Raw genomic sequence first — 17,696 nt, forward strand, 5'->3', positions numbered from 1 at the left:
TACTACCATTTTACACATGTGGAAATTAAGGCAGAGGTAGATAAGCAACTTGCTCTGTTCCAGGCAGCCAAGACATGGCAGGGATGTACTTGAACGTTGATCTAACTTTCCAAAGCTCTAAGCCATGGACCTTCCCACCACACTATCATTTTTCCATGTCCTCCATTTCTATCAGAACTCTCCAAGGCCTTACAGAAAGCTTTAATAAGCTGCACTGCCTGAAATTACTTAACAATAGAATTTAAAAGGCCGGCTGGGCCTGAATAGTATGGCATTAAATACTAGGTAACATGTACTTTTTAAAGTTAGATAGTGCGACTTTGTTATAATTGAAAGGAATGACCTGACTCTTTAACAGTGATGAGGAATTCAAATATAATATTCTTATTTAGATACTGTTTTATTCAATGTGCATTTAGGTATTAGACTAATTCTCAGTGGAAAAATTTACCAGGCAGCTGTGTATTCATTTGCCATATGCCACGTTCTCTCTGACCAGACGCAATGAAATCTGATTTCCATTTGGGAGAGACCAGCTGCCTCCCCAGCAAACACGTCTACCCAGTGCTCAGTAGCTAATGGGAGATCACTAACTGAATGCTGAGTGATTTAAGCATTCCGCAAGAGCATCTGGTTTAGTGAGGAGGTATATTTTATTTAAAATAGCTGGGAAAGGTATCAAGTATTTATTTTTCAGTCACTTGTATTTATAAAAATTATAATAAAATATATTTTAATTAAAAATAAAGTTAACACCCTGGCGAGTTGCTCAGTAGTTAGAGCATCAGCCCACAAATCAGAGAGTTGCAGGTTTGATTCCAGGTCAAGGGCACGTACCTCGTACCTAAGTTGCGGGTTCATTCCCTGATCCCAGTCGGTGTGTGTGCGGGAGGCAACCAATCAAGGTGTCTCATGTCCATGTCTCTCTCTCTCTCTCTCTCTCTCTCTCTCTCTCTCCTCCCCATCCCTCCCTCCCACTCTGTCTGAACATCAATGGAAAAAAAAAATATCCTCAGGTGAGGATTAAAAGTAAAATAAATAACGTTAACAATAAATTTAACTTTATTATAATAAGAGATATTGTTGTAAGTTATAACCTGCAGTCCTAACAATAGGATCTAGTCACTGCTAGTAACATACACCTATTTAGTGGGCTCTAGACATCCCTCAAATGCTTTTGACAGAAATATGCAGATATATGGACAAAAACCCTCTCAAAGCTTAATGCTTAAGTCTCTGTCATAAGGACGCTGACATGGTTAAGTGTTGAAAAGGCCCACTGAGCAGAGAAGAGAGGAGACATAAGTTTGAATTTTAGCTTGGCCAGTAAATCTCTGCGTGAGCGAAATTCACCCTCCTGTGTTTCATTTTCTGCCTTTAAAAGAACAATGGTGGCATCAGGGACACACTTATATAACACCTAGGAGGTGCGAGACACTGCTCTAAGCACTTTTCACATATTAAGTTATCTAACCCTTCTTTTGAGGTAAGTATTAGCATTCTCCTCATTGTAGAGGTAAGGAAGCTGAGGTGGGGAAAGGCCACGTGACATGAGTGATGGGACTAGTGTTCAGCCCCAGATCTGTTTTAACCACGACTCAAAGTTTTAAAGTATGTACCTACACTACCTTTTGTTTTTTAAAGAATTCTTTATTGTTGAAAGTATTACATATATCCCCCCCCCTTGACCCCCTCTAGCCCGCCCCCACCCCCTGCCCCAGGCCTTCCCTACACTATCTTAATCATAACTCATTTTCATCACTTGAGAATGGAAGATCATTGGATTAATAATGATCTTTTCAAACACAATGGCAGAAATCCTCTTAAATTGGCTTTTGCAAAAGAAGAGAATGTATTTGCTTGGAAAACTTCAATGTTCATGCTAAATCAGGCACCAGTGGGTCCAGAGATTCAAACAGTGCAATCAAGAATCTTTCTCGCCGAAACCGGTTTGGCTCAGTGGATAGTGCGTCGGCTTGTGGACTGAAGGGTCCCGGGTTCGATTCCGGTCAGGGGCATGTACCTTGGTTGTGGGCACATCCCGGGGATGTGCAGGAGGCAGCTGATCGATGTTTCTCTCTCATCAATGTTTCTAACTCTCTATCTCTCTCCCTTCCTCTCTGTAAAAAAATCAATAAAATATATATATTTTTAAAAAAAGAATCTTTCTCTTGGCTCAGTGGATAGAGCGTCGTCCTGCAGACTGAAGGGTCCTGGGTTCAATTCCAGTCGATTCTGGCCAAGGGCCAAGGGCAGGTACCTTGGTTGCAGGCACATCCCCAGTAGGGGGTGTGTAGGAGGCAGCTGATGGATGTTTCTCTCTCATCGATGTTTCTAACTCTCTATCCCTTTCCCTTCCTCTCTGTGAAAGATCAATAAAATATATTTAAAAAAAAAGAAAAGAATCTTTCTCTGGCCCTAACCGGTTTGGCTGGGTGGATAGAGCATCGGCCTGCAGACTGAAGGGTCCTAGGTTCGATTCCGGTCAAGGTCATGTACCTTGGTTGTGGGCACATCCCCAGTAGGGGGTGTGCAGGAGGCAGCTGATGGATGTTTCTCTCTCATCGATGTTTCTAACTCTCTATCCCTTTCCCTTCCTCTCTGTAAAAAATCAATAAAAATATATTTTAAAAAAAAAAAGAATCTTTCTCTGCCCTGGTTGGGTGGCTCTGCTGGTTGGAGCATTATCCTGTAAACCAAAAGGTGGTAGGTTCAATTCTCCCTCTCTCTCGAAGTCAATTTAAAAACAAAAAGAATCTTCCTCCATGTAAGATTTATCTATAGGAGGTCCTGCCCATACACCAGGTCCCAGCAGTTCCAGGAATACATCCTCAAATCTCCAAAGTCAGTGTTGGTATAGGGCCTTGTCGGTACTTGTGAACCCTAAACTGAGTTTCAGTGATTCTGATTGGTCTGACCTGGACCACTGAACCAACCACAGTGGCTGGGAGAACAAGATGCTGTGATTGGACTTGTTTACATTGTAACTATTGGAGCAAACTGTATATTCAATTTGACCTGAACCATATAGCTTGAGAGTGAAGAGGTGTGGCTCCTTAAGGAAAGTCAGGGCATTATTGCCACAGAAGGGGGATGGATGCTAGATAGGCAAAAAATGACAGATGGTCACCCTAATTAGATTGCTGCTTTAGCAATTTCCAGCACTAAAACCTATACATTTTTGCTAAATGCAGGAAGGGAGGGAAGGGGGAAGAAAAGGCTATGATGTGTATATCAATTCTACCCACACTTAAATGACCAAACTTCAATTTCCCCTGGAGACTTCAAGAACTCCTTTGCTAATGAATTTTTATTAAAATAATTGGAATAATGAAGGACAAAGACTTATGTAAAAAATTTCCTTTGACACTATAATTTTCTAATGCTGTCTGAAAAAAATGGTGACAACCAAAAAGTGCAATAGTAATAATTGGTTAAATAAAACATGGTATATCCTCACAATATTATACACTTATTAGAACTAAGTTTTAAAAATTTACTTTGATTATTTTTTTATTTTTAGAGAGAGACGAAGGGAGAGGGAGAGAAAGAGAGAGAGAGAGAGAGAATATTGGTGTGAGAAGGAAACATCAATTGGCTGCCTCCTGTATGCCCACTAAAGGGATCAAGCCAGCAACCCCAGGCATGCGCCCTGAGTGGGAACCAAACCAGGGTCCTTTTGGTGTATGGAAGGATGCCCAACTAACTGAGCCACACTGGCCAGGGCTAGAAGTAATGTTTTTAAAGAATATTTTAATTATATGTAAAAATATTGAAGATATAATGTTAATTGAAAAAGGTTAATTGGATAAAAAATACTTAGTATGCTTCTAATTTTATTTAAAAAGAAGGATCTATTTTCTGCCCATATAGATGAACAGCACTGTGGGAGTGGGGATCAGAAATACATCTAAGTATAGTAGCTCTCTCTACTGTGGCAGGGTTTTGAGTAATTTTAATTCAATTCTATATACTTTTCTATATTTTCTACAGTGAATATGTAATTCATTTATAATCGGGGAAAAAACCTTAAAGTAGTTGAACAGAGGATTTTGAACTTTACTTGTTAAATTTGTGTCAGAGTAGAGTGAGAAATGTAGATAAAACAAGAATCAAACATAAAACATTCTTTGAGATAACCAAGAGTTGGTTATATTTGCATACTTCAAAAGGTTGTTCTGTGAGTTCTTTAATAACTGTAAGGCTTGATTATACACTAGAAGAATATTTGCACAGGTGTGCTCAATTCTAGAGCACTTGATATGTCAGAAAATTCAAGCTAATTAAAGATAATGATTTATATCAGAAAAATGCTAATTACATTATCTCACATGAATTTTAAAATTCCACTAAATATATGGAAACTCCCTCTGTGTATTTTAATTATGGTTTAGTTTCCAAAAATTCTATTTTCATCCACTTTTCAGGACAACATATCTGATGTGCAATGCAAGGTACTATTGAGCCACAGGAAATTAATGTAAAAACTGGAAGTAGCAGAATTTGATACAAATATTTTAAAACATAAAAATCACATCTGTTTAGTTCAATTGTCAACAAAGGAACAAGAAGCAGTAGCTGAAATATATGATTTTTTATTATTGTTTCCATCATTATCATCATCATCATCATCATCATCATCATCATCATCACCATTTAATTTTTAGGTTTCAGCATAATTTTATGTGCCACTAGCTCATTTTATCCTGGAAAGGCTGTTATCATCATTGCTCTTAGGAGAGAACTAAGGCATGAAACAAATCCATGGTTTTTCCAAGGTCACACACAGAGCAAGGTATACAACTCAGATCTCTTCATCTTCGGTTTGCTGTTCTTGTATTACCATTTGCAATTTGGAATTAGATTTAGCAACAATAAAATCTTGGCTTTGCATGAAAATTTATCTTTTACAGATTTCTGTTACCCAGATTATCTAATTCCAGTCTAAGAACAGTACTATGAGGTAATACTATCAGCAGCTGATACTAAATTGAGCCCTCATCAAACAGCTTCTCATATGTTATCATATTGTGGTAGGCAGCCTTAAGAATAGATGCAGAGATATAGAAGCATGGAACAGACTGAGGAATCTCAGAGGGAAGGTGGGGGTGGGTGAGTGGGGAGAGATTAACCAAAGAATTTATATGCCTATATGCATAACCTATGGACACAGATAATAGTGTGGTGAAGGCCTGGGAATGGTGATGGGGATGGGAGGCTAGGTGGAAGGGGTCAAGGGGGTAGGGGGAGGGACATCTGTAATACTTTCAACAATAAAGATAAATTACAAAAGAAAAGAGGCAAGTCTCAATGATCCCTTCCATAATCTGTAAATAATAATAATACAGCCTGACCAAAATGTATAAATTTTTAACACCTTTCTTTTCTTTCCTTTTCTTTTTTTCTCTTCTTTTTGTTACCTTTCCTTCTTTTTTGTTTGCTTTCTGTCTACTGCATTGATCAAAACATTCAGAGGAGTGTTAAATAATGGTGGTTGTTTCATCTTTATAGTACTTTACCAATAAGCATGATGTTAGCTGTTGTTTCAGAAAGATGTTCTTACTGTGAAAAACTGTTCTGCTCTACAGGGTGTCCCAAAAATGTATACACACTTTAAATAATTATAAAGGCAGTGTTGTTATTATTATTATTAATTAAATAATTATAAAGGCAGTGTTTTTATTATTATTATTTTAAATTTTATTGTTTAAGGTATTACAAATAGTAGTACATATGTCTCTTCTCCCCCACCACCCCCACCCACTGACCTCCCTCCGGCCTCCCCTACCCCTTGCCACTTGCCCTCGCCCCCTCGCCCCAGTGTCTTGCATCTGTTGGTTGTGCTTATATGCGTGCATACAAGTCCTTTGGTTGATCTCTTACCCCTCCAAACCTCCCCTACCTTCCCACTGTAGTTTGACAGTCTGTTCGATTAATTATTAAATAATTAATAATTAATAAATGAAATAAAATACATTTCATTTTCAAAATGTAATTGAATCTATAGACATTGTGTGTATACTTTTTTTTAGTTTTTATAGTTTATTAAGAAATTTCTAGTTTATTAAGAAATTTATTTCTTCTATTTCTAGTTTGCTAGTTTTTTTAAATATGACCATCTATTGAATTTTATAAGCTTCTGACAGCCTTTGAGAGGAGCACTGATTGGCTTATCGATGTGAATTCTTGCTCACTTTTAAAGGCAGTTTGCTTTCCCCATGAAGGCTGCCTTGACCCAGTCAAGTTTTGTATGTCATGCTGACCTCCGCAGATCTGTGCCCCCCACAATGTGGTTTGCAGACTAGCAGCATCAGCATTACCTAGGAGTTCGTGAACAATGTAAATCCTTGGCCTCACACTACCCTACTGACAATCAGCTTTGTGGGTGAGGACTAGGAACCTAAGGTTTAGCATGCTTTCCAGGTGTTTCTTCTGCACACAAAGGTTTGAGAGGCACCACTACAGAGCATGCAGAAATTGTGACTTTTGGGTGCAGAGCAATTGGAACTCCAGTTGGTTTCTTCTCCTGCATCTATAAAGGAGGGATGTGAATAAATCCAGTGTGTAGATTCAGTGGTTGGAGAAAGTAGCACTCAAGGGCATTCTCTGGGGCTTGAGAACATACCTGACCAGAGGCAACATTTAGCAAATAAAAGAGAAAAGTTCCTGCCAGATGAATGGATTAGAAAACTGTGTTACATCTACACAATGGAATACCATGCTGCTGTAAAAAAGAAAGAATTCTTACCATTTTCAACAGCATAGATGGAACTGGAGAGCATTATGCTAAGTGAAATAAGCCAGTCAGTGAAAGGTAAATTCCACATGATCTCACTCATTTATGGATAATAAAGACCACTACAAACTGTTGAACAAAAATAGCCAGAGGCAAAGAAGCATTGGACAGACTGTCAAACTACAGCGGGAAGGTAGGGGAGGTTTGGAGGGGTAAGAGATCAACCGAAGGACTTGTATGCACGCATATAAGCACAACCAACAGACGCAAGACACTGGGGGCGAGGGGACGAGGGCAAGTGGCAAGGAGTAGGGGAGGCCGGAGGGAGGTCAGTGGGTGGGGGTTGGGGGGGGGGGGAGAAGAGACATATGTACTACTATTTGTAATACCTTAAACAATAAAATTTAAAATAATAATAAAAATAATAAAAAAGTTCCTGCCGATAGGGTTCAGGGCAGTGGAACTCAGCCTGGACCCATCTCTCTATTTTCTGCAAGGCCAGCATCACATTCTTCACCTAGATTCATGTTATTTCTACCATACAAGAATAATGATAGAGATAATAATTGTAATAATACAAACATTTCCTCACAGCCTATGTTGTACTACCTTTTTTTTATTCCTCATAGTATGTCTACAAGGCAGAAATTATCACTCACATTTTAGAGATGGCAGAGCTGAGGCACAGGACAATTAAAGAATTTACTTTAGGTGATAAGAACAAAGTGAGGGGAGCATAAGATTACAACCAATAGAAGCAAACTGGAGAACTGAAGTAAAAATTACAGAAAACTAACACAACAAGGCCCCCCAAACCAGAGACATTTTCTTAAAAGACCATGTTTCTTTTACAATAATGGTTTGCAGACGCTAACACTATTTTTGAAAGAAGACCAAACCATGGGAGAAAAGGGAACAATGCTCAAGAATAGAGCTGGGATCAGCCATTAAAATTTTGTGGCGTGGCTCTTGGTAGGAATCCACTAAATGCAGTTGCGGGGGAGCCGGAGTAGCACCCCCGGAACTGAAGGCAAAGAGGGAGTGAATCCCAAGGTCAGAGGCAGCGTCTCCAGTTCAGGGGCTGCTGTGTCTACTGTGAGAACAGGGTTTCCCAGCAGAATCTGCTGAGAGGTCCTTCAGGTTGACAAGTATCAGCCAGTCCTTTGTCAAAAGCGTACAGCACAAAATCCCTTTGCAGGGCCCTGTGTTACTGAGTTGAATAGGCTGAGATAGTAAGGAGAGGTGTTTTTATGAGCAGTTTTTCAGTTATATTTCAGTTGTAGTGCAGGCCCAATCATAATGGAGCAGTTTAAAGTAAACTCTTTTTAAAGCATTAAATGCAGGCATTACCAACACACAGACACACACGGTCCCTTTCTGATCATCTAAAAATTCCTTCTGAAGACAGTTGGCAGTGTACCCTCTCTGCCTTCATATGAGAAATTCTGCATCAAGGAGCCACGTATGTTTATTATAAGGGGTCTTGCCACCCATCCACTTTGAGTGGTATAGTCACTTGCTGAAATGGAAGGGAGGAGAGATGAAAGGCAAATTACTTATAACAATTGGTAAATTCTCAATGGCTTGGAAACCTTGGTATAATGAAATAAGTCAATGCAGATCTCAGAGTTGGAAGGAGCCTGGAAAGTTATCTGGTTTAGTCCTCTGCCGTTGAAATCCATATAAAAATGTCCTGGGATGGAACAGACATGCTACCCAGATCTTTCCTCAAAAAAGGGCAATTGTACGCTTGAAACCTACATAACCTTGCTAACCAAAGCCCCTCCAATACATTTAATAATTTTAAAAAAGTACATGTAACAAAATAAAGAAGAAAGAAAGGGCTTGTAGCCCAGCTTCTGGGATTGGGTCAAGACAGCCTTCAACTGTCCGCCCTTTAAGGATGTCCTCAGTGGCAGAGAAGTGCCTCCCCCAAGATCATGACAGTCACGCGCAGCCTGTATTCACTTCCTGATGCGGGAAGCAGTTGAAAAGCCCAATCTTTTTGACCTAGTTTGGGACAACTCTGCTGCATTATTTTAATTCAGACACACACCAGCACCACCACCACCACCACCACCACCATGGGGTTGGCTGAGCCTGTTGCTGGGTCCACTTTGCAGCTCAACTTCTCCCTCTGACCAATCTTGCCTCCTTCTCCTTCCTCCAGTGTGGCTCCCAAGGGCATTTCCTAATAAACATCCTGCACAGTAAGTCCCACTGTGGAGTATGTTTCTCTCAGAGTAAGGAGAACCCAACCTGTGACGTGCCCCCAAAGACACTGCACTTCCCAGTGACGCCGAGGCCACACCTCCCAGGCAGCCTAAGGGCATTTTCGGAGAGTGTAGACCAGTGGTTCTCAGCCTTCCTAATGCCGCGACCCTTTAATACAGTTCCTCATGTTGTGGTGACTCCCAATTTCATGTTACAAATTGAACATAATTAAAGTATAGTGATTCATCACAAAAACAATATGTAATTATATATGTGTTTTCCAATGGTCTTAGGCGACCCCTGTGAAAAGGTCGTTCGACCCCCAAAGGGGTCGTGACCCACAGGTTGAGAACCGCTGGTGTAGACAGTCCTTCCAGAAGTGTTGGAACCTGCCTCCCTGCACGTTTGTTAACTGGGTCTGTCCTCCTGACCAACCAACCAGAACAGCACAAGGCCGTCTACATGCTATTCCTTTATTTCCAGTCTCTTGTCCTGAATTCTGTCTTGTAATCTTAAAAGGTAAAAAAAAAAAAAAAAAAAAAAGTTTTAGCTGATTCATCATCATCTCCTTCTTTTCTTGTGATTATGTTGCTAAAAGGAGACAAAATTGAAAGGAAAAGCAAATGATTCATAGGTCGACAGTTCAGGAAATGTGAAGTAGTAGTTCCTTTTTAGGTGACTACCCATTACAAATTGGGGGTGTGAGGGTGCTGTTGCAGGAGGAAGGGGCATGGTGGGAGACAGGGGAGAAACAATGTGCTTTGCAACAGAAACACAGATTTGGAGTCATCTTGGGCAATTCTTTTAACTTCCTTTTTTAAAAAAAATATATTTTATTGATTTTTTACAGAGAGGAAGGGGAAGGGATAGAGAGTCAGAAACATCGATGAGAGAGAAACATCAATCAGCTGCCTCCTGCACACCCCCTACTGGGGATGTGCCCGCAACCAAGGTACATGCCCTTGACTGGAATCGAACCTGGGACCCTTGAGTCTGCAGGCCGACGCTCTATCCACTGAGCCAAACCGGTTAGGGCTAACCTCCTTTTTAAAAAAAAAATTTTTTTTAATTGATTTCAAAGAGAGGAAGGGAAAGGGAGCTAGAAACATCAGTGGTGAGAGAGAATAATTGATTGGCTGCCTCCTGCATGCCCCCTTCTGAGGATAGAGCCTGCAACCCAGGCAAGTGCCCTGACTGGGAATCAAACCCTGACCTCCTGGTTCATAGGTCAACACTTAACCATTGACCACACTGGCCAGGCTCTTTTAATCTTCTGAGATCCAACAAATATGTTCTTATTCATTTTCCTGTTCTGTTTTTGGTGAAAGAAAACATTATTTACCAGGTCTAGAAACCTGGGAATTGTCCTGCATCCCATACTCCTTGCATCCATTTACTCTCTGCATGTCATCCTTTCCTTCTTCCCCTACAGCCTCAGTTCATCTTGTTTCCATTTCCCTCTCTCCATGCCTACTGCTATTGCCTAGTTTGGGCTCTCATGGTACCTGCCTCCTCCAGACCCATTCCCTTCCACTCCATATTGCAGCCAGGGTGAGCTCTCTATAACACCAAACTAATTATTTTGGGCAACAGCTTAAAATACTATAATGAAGCATTATTTATTATAGCAGAAACCTGGAAACACCTCAAATATCCATCAATAGCAGAATGGATAATGAAACAGTGGCACCTTTGTACAATACAACGCCATATTACAACAACAACGAATGAATGAGCTACTGGCCAAACCATACACATAAATGAATCTTATGAGTAGAACATTGAGCTAAATCACAAAAGAGATAATCCTGTACAACTTATGTGATTAAAAAACTCAAAATAGTCTAGGATGTTGAAATGCAGGTTGTGGTGACATCTAGGGAGGAGGATGCAGTCCTGACTGGGTGGGGACAGGAAGGGAGCTTGTGTAGTGGGGATGTTCCATTTCTTATCTTGCTGGTGTGCTCAATTTTGGAAAAGTTGCTGAGCTTAACACTTCTGATTTGCACATTTTCCTGTATGTACATTGTTCTTAATATATACATTTTAAAATGATTCCTGGAGGTTTTCAGGGTAAAGTCCAAATTCACAGGATCTCCTCTATGAGCAGCTCACTTCTTAAACCTTTTCTTTAGCTTATCCTTTGTGTGCCCTCACTTCACTCACTCTGGCCTGTTAGTAGCTCCCTGAAAAGGATGGCAGGTCAGGAGTTTGGATGAAAAATACAGGGTTTTAATGAATCAATAAGTTGTGGGGCTGATAATACTTACCCTGCAGTGCTTTTGCGAGGATTAAATAAAAGAGTACATGTGCAGTTCTTACCACAGGTCCTGAAGCACAGCAGACACTCCTCATATGTTAGTTCCTTCCTCCTGTCCCCCTCCTCCCAGTGCAGATGAATGGACTTACGATAACTCTGAACATCATTAGGGTATTGTAGCTGAAGGCCCTTTTGAGAAGTTATTGCTTATCAATCTCACTATCCATTTGGTGCAGTTTACTTCTCAACGATTCTCTGGCTTGTCTTTGATTCCCAAGAATACAAAGCTTGACACAGATTTGACTTTCTTGGGGGAACTGTCCCAACAAAACCCTACTTTAACCTCAAGTCAGATCCTTCCCAAATCCCATGGAAATATCAGGACATGCCAGCCGATTATCTGATAAGGGGGTTAAAGAGCAGCTGCAGCTAAGGGGTCTGTTTTTGCTTTACTTGGGCATTTTAGGTAGATGGGTCATAGAAGGATCTGGGAGTTTAAGCTGCTGCTGCTAATGGTTTCTATTTTTCAAAATTTTATCTTTTTGCTATAAAAATTATTTTCTTCTCATGTTAGATTTTCATAAAGACCTTCCATCTGGTCTGTACTGATAACCAAAATCTTGAGATACTCATTCCTCATATAATTTGCAGTTTAAAATGATCCAGATTGGGTTTTCACAGGTTCTTCTAAAGGAGTTTGTCTTCCTAATCCTACAACTGAATGTGTTGAGAACTGACCAACAGGAGAGAGCTCTAACAATGAACCTATTATACGTAGATTTTTATGTAGGCTATAGATTTTTCATTTCACATGTCTTAGGGGAATACAATCATGAAAAAAAGTACTGACATCTGTTAGGACAAGGACCACAGTGAGCCAGGTGATTAGTAATCCATAGTGGGTGAGACCCCCCCCCTCCAAAAAGAACTAATAAAATTAGAATTAAACTGTATTAGAATTCTCAAGGATTTTACCAATTTGTTGTGATCCAGGAATATGGACTGAATGATCTTTATAAATTCTTGCTCTCAGTCTCTTAATTCCAAAAAGTGGAAAGGTATACCAAGTCATAAAAAGTAGATTGGATACTGATGAACATCCTTTTATTCCCAGGAAGATGAACTTTGGTAAGCTGACTCACCTGGGCCCCAAGCTTTAGGGCCCACAATGCTGGTTCCAGAAAATGACTCAGGGAGGAGGAAACAAAGAAGTCAGCGGCCCACTGCCCACTGCTCCATTGCCCTCTTTTCTCTTCCCTGTCCATCCACCCTCCCCTCCCCCATTTAGCATACTCATCGTCTGTGTTTTCCTGGAGTTTATTTTCATATAATTTCACATGCATAAACATATGGGAGGCAGAGAAGAAAGAAGCCTAAGGCATGAGATGCCCAGATTCACCTCTGTCCTGAAAGATGGCCTTGATAACATATGGTATGAATAATAAATCCCTACTTGGTTGAAATTCACCTCTTGAGCAGCCTCAAGCTTTTTATGTAAATGAGCCAATAGAAATAGAGGGAAGGCCTTCCCCTATTAAAGTAGTAGATTGAGATGTTTTAAATGGTAGCATAGAAATAAAATTCCAAGAAGGACCACAGAAACATGGAAAAATAACCGACCTGAGTGTAAAGGTGAGAAGTAGGGAACAGGATGTTTGAATAATGAGAAGATGACCTAACGCGCCAGGGCCTGAGGTTTCTGAAAAGGGATCCACTTTAAATCTGAAGCTTTGGTGGTGGTGGTGGTGGAATATGTTGACAGAGCAGGTGGGGATAGGGTGCTGCTAGTGATGCATCTCACTTGGCTCTCTAATAATAACCTCATCAAGCAGCAGGGAGTGGGAACATACTCCAGTGCCACCTGGACTAGAGATGTGTCCTGGATGTTGTCTCTTCCTAAATACCCTCTCTGGGAAATCCTAACATGGTGATTTTCCTCCAAAGAAATTCATTTACATGATCAATGCTGACCGGGCTTCAATAAAAAGAAATGGGAGCAAATGTTTGGAAAAGATACCACAATCGCTAGCAAAGGTGATATCAGGGTGAGATGCAAGGGAGGCTATGACTCCCATCTCAACACATGCCCAAGGGACTGGTGTGTCCAGGAGGATCCCCAGAAGCACTTGGTCTAGGAAGAGAACTCTGTAAAGCCGCTGTTAACGGCAGGAGAAGAGAAAAGAATGAAAACTTGAGTTTACTACGCTTGTGATGTCGATTTCTGTAGCATTTAAAACTTGCCAGCTGGTGGTAATAAATGGTTAATTTGAATGCTTTTTGATATAATAACCATCTGTGAAGTCTTCATCCCTGGAAATCTTCCTGAGAGAAACAATGACCACTTAAAGGGATAGGTAGGCATGATGATACCAATTTGCTGAGGACCGGTCTTGACTGCATTATTTTTTGAGCTCCTTTCCAGCTCTAGCATCACAAGTCTCAATTTATACAGCAATCCTTGGGCTTCAACAGCCCATATCGGGTGATGATGACATAATCGTTAAGTTCTATCAACAATGATGAATCGGGATTTGAAGGAGTTTCTCTGGATAGCTCTCTACCAGTGATGAAACACCTGAGCAGAAGCACTTCTCCCACCTCTCGGCAGCAAAACGATTCGTTGTGGGGGTGCCATGCCATTTCAGAAACAAGTAACATACTTGGCTTTAAACATGACGCAGAAAGGGAGCTGAATCCCACTTAGGTGGCCCACTTCATTTTCAGAGAGCTGTTGTCTGGGGGCTAAAGTTGTGAAGGGAGGAAACAGACAGGCAGGCATACTTTCTGAAATTGCTAAGTGGGCCTCACATGCCTCCACTTGTTTACTTGTGGAAGACAGGGCCATGCCATTTAATTCAGCAGGAATCCAAGTGCACCCACAAGAGAAAGGCTGGCTCATAATCTCCTCTTTTATTTGAAATATGTCTTTCAAAGGGATTTCAAAGATGCTCCCCATGGAAATGGCAGCACAGGGAGTCAGACCCCGGCCCCTACTTGCTGCACCAGGAACAAGGTTAACTCAGGAAAGCCCCAGTCTCACAGGCCCACCCTGGTGTTTAAGGTCACGTCTGAATGTGTAACTATTGGCAAATATGTATTCTGGAGCAATGTCAAGTTCAGACCAGGAGGATATACTGCTTGGAGCTAAGGGTAAAAGAAGAATGGTAGGAGAACTCCGAATAACTGGGGGCAAACACCCTCCTCCAACCCATTTGTCCATCTATTATTCCCCGCGGGACTCAGATTTGGTGCAGGAGGCGGGGAAGGACAATGGGGAAGGTTAGGAAGAAGCTCCCTGGGATGCTGACACCCTCGACCTCATCCTTCCAACCCAAGGACAAGCAGGGCTGGGCTGAGAAGGTCCGCTCCAGAACTGGGCGCAGGCAGAAACATACAAAGCCTACTTGAAGAATGCAAACCATCTATGATCCCCTGATGGCAGAACCCACTTCCATTTAGCCTCCACTCCCTTTCGCTTTCGCTAGGAAGGGGAGTAGTCTCCCACCTTGCAGTATTTCCTCGAGTGGAAATCGCTTAAGACAAAACTTCCCTTCTTCACGTGCACTCCAAGCTTTATTTTGTAACTGAAGGAAACGAGTCAGCCCGTCACTTCCCCACCAGAGTGTTTTCTTTGCGGGACTAAGCACACCATTATTGTGTGAGGGCTGGAGCAGCCCTGCCATCCTTGCCAATCAGAGGTTTCTATGAGCGTTGGCTTCGAAATCGCCTCCTCCCCCAGAGGTTTCCGAGGCACAGCCACCCCGCCCACCCCCCTCCGCGTGATTTCCACTCAAGTTTTTCCTCCTAGAACCCCTTTCCCGTTGATTTCATTGTTAAGCCTCTTCAACTCCTTTCGCAAGGAAGCAGGATAAAATTCATAAACCACAGTTATATACAATGTCGACATTCAAGTTCCCACGGTTGGGGGTGGGGGGTGGGGGGGGAGCTTGACCGAGAAATGCGTTCCTTATTAAGAGGCCCAGGGGGCAGGCACCATGCCCAGGCGACCCCCATAGTTCCCCGCCCCCTGCCCCAATCCCGTCGCCTGTGTGCCTGAGAGCAAAAATACCCCGGGCAGACCGCGAGCCCCTGGTCTGGGGTGGGGGGTGTGGGAGAGCCGGGAAGCCGAGGTCGGCGGGGTCGGGCGCGCGCCCCTCACCTGGTGGACGGACGGTGCGAGCAGCCGTGTCGACTGGGAGAACTGGGGCGTCCCGCTGGCTCCCGGAGTCTCTCTCGGAACCCGCTCCTTTTTCTTGCAACACCCGGCGGTGGGGTACGCTGAGTCCCGGGGTACTGTCCCCTCCAGCGTCCTGTGCCCGCGCCGGTGCCCCTGGGCTGCGGCCAGACGGAGCGAGCGGGGCACGGGGCGGCGGGCGCTGCGCTCCGCCAAGTCCGGGCGCCCGGCTGCGGGGCGCGAGCGCGGGGAAGAGGAGCAGCGCGCCGGGCTATTAAATCCGCGCACGGGCTGCCGCCGGCCCGCGCTCCACGGAGCCGAGAAGGGGCGGGCGTGATGAAAAGGTGAGTCGGGCGCAGGGAGGCGGCGGTGGTGGAGGAGACCTGGAGGTCGCAGCTCCGAGCAGCTCAGGTCCTGCCTGGACTGTGAACGAGAAATTCTGGAGCTGATGGCGCCCTCAGGGCTCCGGGTTGGAGACGCTAGAGGGCAGCGCTGTCCACGCTATAAACCTGGCCGGGGTTTGGAGGTGTGGACAAAGGGTCACACCTCTGGAGCGCACTGTTCTCTGCGGCTCAGGCAGAATAAGGGCCAGTTAGTGCGAGGAGAGGCAGACTCCTTTGCCTCTTCTGGGGCCAGCCTGAGGAGGGGAGAGGGGGGAGAGGGGAGTAGGGAGAGAGGAGCTGGCAGGTTTGGACTTTGCCTTTGCAGCTCCTCCAGGCAAACCCTCTCTCTTCCGGGGGGGGGGGGGGGGGGGGGGGAATTACAGTTAACTTCCAATGGATGCTTAAGGAGAGGGAAGGGAAGAAGTGTAACCAGACAACCAAGGGGTCTGGGCTGCCTGTTACTACTTGAGCCAATTAAGCAGAGACAGGGCTGAATCATACTTGAGCGTTTATACCAATAATGCTGGCTGTATGGGAGAGCAGCAGGTCATCCACAAAAATCTGCTCTGCCCCTCCCCATCAGCCAGCTGCTTATATTGGGTAGAAGGGCAAAGATTACGTGGGAAAGTGAGAATTACAGGCATGGGAAAGTAGGCAGGTTACAGGTTACAGGCAATGCGGGCTGGGAGGTCAGAGAGGGCGGGTGCCTCCTGGTGCCTCCAGGACCAGATTACAGGCAATAGGGGCTGGGGGTTGCAAAGGGTGGGTGCCTCCGGGACTACATTTATTTCAGCCACGAGGTTGTAAATCTTTCCATAATGACAGGCAGTTCTCCGCGAAGGAGGATGGACTGCGTTCTGTTAGTTCAGATGTCCCAGGGCATAGGACTCCCAGCCATGTTAGAATGTGCTTTCTCTAATCAGAACAGAACAATCATGGTTAACAGAGCATGATTAATATTTCTTATCATTATAGCCGCTATAATGATAATATAGCTAGTCCCCAATATTCTATTTCTGCTCCTAAAAGAAGGATATGAGGAACACATGGAGAAAATTAGGGAGGGGGGAAGTATAAGGGGGCAGAGAGGTGGAGAGAGCAGAGAAGAAAAGGAGAAGGGGTGGGTGGTTGGGGCTGATATTTCAGGTTGGCTGAGGGCTTCCTGCTCTTCCTCCTATTTCACCTGCTTAGGCCAGAGAAGGTAGCTTGGGAGGGACCTCATATAGAATCATGGCACTGCTGACGGGAGCTTCTGGAGGGCTCGTTGGTTACTCCCTGTCAGGAACTTGGGCGGCTCTGAAACCCTGAAGTTTTTGTTTTTGTTTTGTTTTAATATTTTTATTTTTATTGATTTCAGAGAAGAAGGGAGAGGGAGAGAGATAGAAACATCAATGATGAGAGAAAATCATTGATCGGCTGCCTCCTGCATGCCCCCCCACTGGGAACTGAGCCCGCAACCCAGGCATGCGCCCTTGCCTGGAATTGAACCTGGGACCCTTCAGTTCGCAGGCCAACACAATATCTACTGAGCCAAACCAGCCAGGGCACCCTGAAGTATTACGTAGGTAGATTACCTGGTATTTTTTTTGGAGGAGGGGACTCAAATTATTTGAACTAGAACTTTGGCATATGGGAGAGAAGAGATGGGGAGCCATAAAATGAAATAGAAAATCTGATTCAAACAATACGTTATGTAGACAGCCTGCTACAATCTTTGGGTTAAAAGGACCCTGGAATCTCTGTAGATAACCCATGTTGTTCCCCAATTCCTGCCTCACACTTGCCTTTCTTGTGTGCAGCCTTATTACTGAATTGAGAAGGCTTTCTCTCTTTTTTTGGTAACTTGGCAAATGTAAAACAATGAAATCCTACTTCAATTCAGAAAGCAAACATATGTGCCCTCTTACTGCCTTCTGAAGTGCCTCTCGG

At 43.4% G+C, this 17,696-nt stretch overlaps 1 protein-coding gene across 1 annotated transcript in view; it reads right to left on the reverse strand.

Annotated features, from left to right (window-relative positions):
• Window positions 1-15,795, reverse strand: part of HTR1E (5-hydroxytryptamine receptor 1E) — a 71,327-nt gene extending 55,532 nt beyond the window's left edge. The window contains exon 1 of the mRNA XM_036317664.1: window positions 15,370-15,795. The gene's annotated coding sequence lies outside the window, so the exon portion shown is untranslated. The remainder of the gene's footprint in view (window positions 1-15,369) is intronic.
• Window positions 15,796-17,696: the final 1,901 nt, after the last annotated feature.

Source organism: Myotis myotis, unplaced genomic scaffold (assembly GCF_014108235.1).
Source record: "Myotis myotis isolate mMyoMyo1 unplaced genomic scaffold, mMyoMyo1.p scaffold_m19_p_7, whole genome shotgun sequence".
Lineage (NCBI taxonomy): Eukaryota > Metazoa > Chordata > Mammalia > Chiroptera > Vespertilionidae > Myotis > Myotis myotis.